General features: G+C 43.8%; 1 protein-coding gene across 1 annotated transcript in view; it reads left to right on the forward strand.

Annotated features, from left to right (window-relative positions):
• LOC121844448 (cilia- and flagella-associated protein 47-like) overlaps window positions 1-2500 on the forward strand; it is a 23822-nt gene that overhangs the window by 8884 nt on the left and 12438 nt on the right. The window lies entirely within an intron of this gene.

Below are 2500 nucleotides of genomic sequence, written 5' to 3' on the forward strand. Positions count from 1 at the left end.
TCCTGTTATAGTAGGGAAGAGACAGTCACCTTCTCCTGTTATAGTAGGGAAGAGACAGTCACCTTCTCCTGCTATAGTAGGGAAGGGAACAGACAGGTAAGAGACAGTCACCTTCTCCTGTTATAGTAGGGAAGAGACAGTCACCTTCTCCTGTTATAGTAGGGAAGAGACAGTCACATTCTCCTGTTATAGTAGAGAAGAGACAGTCACCTTCTCCTGTTATAGTAGAGAAGAGACAGTCACCTTCTCCTGTTATAGTAGGGAAGAGACAGTCACCTTCTCCTGTTATAGTAGAGAAGAGACAGTCACCTTCTCCTGTTATAGTAGAGAAGAGACAGTCACCTTCTCCTGCTATAGTAGGGAAGAGACAGTCACCTTCTCCTGTTATAGTAGAGAAGAGACAGTCACCTTCTCCTGTTATAGTAGGGAAGAGAACAGACAGGTAAGAGACAGTCACCTTCTCCTGTTATAGTAGGGAAGAGAACAGACAGGGAAGAGACAGTCACCTCCTGTTATAGTAGAGAAGAGACAGTCACCTTCTCCTGTTATAGTAGGGAAGAGACAGTCACCTTCTCCTGTTATAGTAGGTAAGAGACAGTCACCTTCTCCTGTTATAGTAGGGAAGAGAACAGACAGGTAAGAGACAGTCACCTTCTCCTGCTATAGTAGAGAAGAGACAGTCACCTTCTCCTGTTATAGTAGGGAAGAGACAGTCACCTTCTCCTGTTATAGTAGAGAAGAGACAGTCACCTTCTCCTGTTATAGTAGGGAAGAGACAGTCACCTTCTCCTGTTATAGCAGGGAAGAGAACAGACAGGGAAGAGACAGACAGGGAAGAGACAGACAGGTAAGAGACAGTCACCTTCTCCTGTTATAGTAGGAAAGTGAACAGACAGGGGAGAGGCAGATAGGGAAGAGACAGACAGGGAAGAGACAGAGAGGGAAGAGACAGATAGGGAAGAGACAGACAGGGAAGAGACAGACAGGGAAGAGACAGACATGGAAGAGATAAACAGGGAAGAGACAGACAGGGAAGAGACAGAGAGGGAAGAGACAGATAGGGAAGAGACAGACAGGGAAGAGACAGAGAGGGAAGAGACAGATAGGGAAGAGACAGACAGGGAAGAGACAGACAGGCAAGAGACAGACAGGGAAGAGACAGACAGGGAATAGACAGACAGGGAAGAGACAGACAGGGAATAGACAGACATGGAAGAGACAGAGAGGGAAGAGACAGATAGGGAAGAGACAGACAGGGAAGAGACAGACAGGGAAGAGACAGACAGGCAAGAGACAGACAGGGAAGAGACAGACAGACAGGGAATAGACAGACAGGAAGAGACAGACAGGGAAGAGACAGACAGGGAAGAGACAGACAGGAAAGAGACAGACATGGAAGAGATAAACAGGGAAGAGACAGACAGGGAAGAGACAGACAGGGAAGAGACAGACAGGGAAGAGACAGACAGGGAAGAGACAGACAGGAAGAAGAGACAGACAGGGAAGAGACAGACAGGGAAGAGACAGACAGGGAAGAGACAGACAGGGAAGAGACAGACAGGGAAGAGACAGACAGGGAAGAGACAGACAGGGAAGAGACAGACAGGGAAGAGACAGACACCTTGACTGTACTGGAAAGACTTCATGGCCTGTATTCACTAAGCATCTGAGAGTAGGAGAGCTGATCTAGGATCTGGTCATCTCTCTAGTATTCATTATGATCTGAAGGTTAACCTGATCCCAGATCAGCACTAGGATCTGGTCCTCTCTCTAGTATTCATTATGATCTAAAAGGCTAACCTGATCCCAGATCAGCACTAGGATCTGGTCCTCTCTCTATTATTCATTATGATTTAAAAGGCTAACCTGATCCCAGATCAGCACTCCTACTCTCATATATTTTGTGAATACGGGCGTTGATCTCTGTCATGTTATCTCAACCTTATTGTATTGGACACTGTGTCATTGGTTGAATGAACGATTGGATGTAAATAAACAATACACTTTATTGATCCCCTGAGGGATTTGTTGATTGTCACTAATGGCAACAAATATAACATAGTAGTGGTAGCATACTATAACATAGTAGTGGTAGCATACTATAACATAGTAGTGGTAGCATACTATAACATAGTAGTGGTAGCATACTATAACATAGTAGTGGTAGCATACTATAACATAGTAGTGGTAGCATACTATAACATAGTAGTGGTAGCATACTATAACATAGTAGTGGTAGCATACTATAACATAGTAGTGGTAGCATACTATAACATAGTAGTGGTAGCATACTATAACATAGTAGTGGTAGCATACTATAACATAGTAGTGGTAGCATAATATAACATAGTAGTGGTAGCATACTATAACATAGTAGTGGTAGCATACTATAACATAGTAGTGGTAGCATACTATAACATAGTAGTGGTAGCATACTATAACATAGTAGTGGTAGCATACTATAACATAGTAGTGGTAGCATACTATAACATAGTAGTGG

The sequence above is a fragment of the Oncorhynchus tshawytscha genome, unplaced genomic scaffold, assembly GCF_018296145.1.
Source record: "Oncorhynchus tshawytscha isolate Ot180627B unplaced genomic scaffold, Otsh_v2.0 Un_contig_12359_pilon_pilon, whole genome shotgun sequence".
Classification (NCBI taxonomy): Eukaryota; Metazoa; Chordata; class Actinopteri; order Salmoniformes; family Salmonidae; genus Oncorhynchus; species Oncorhynchus tshawytscha.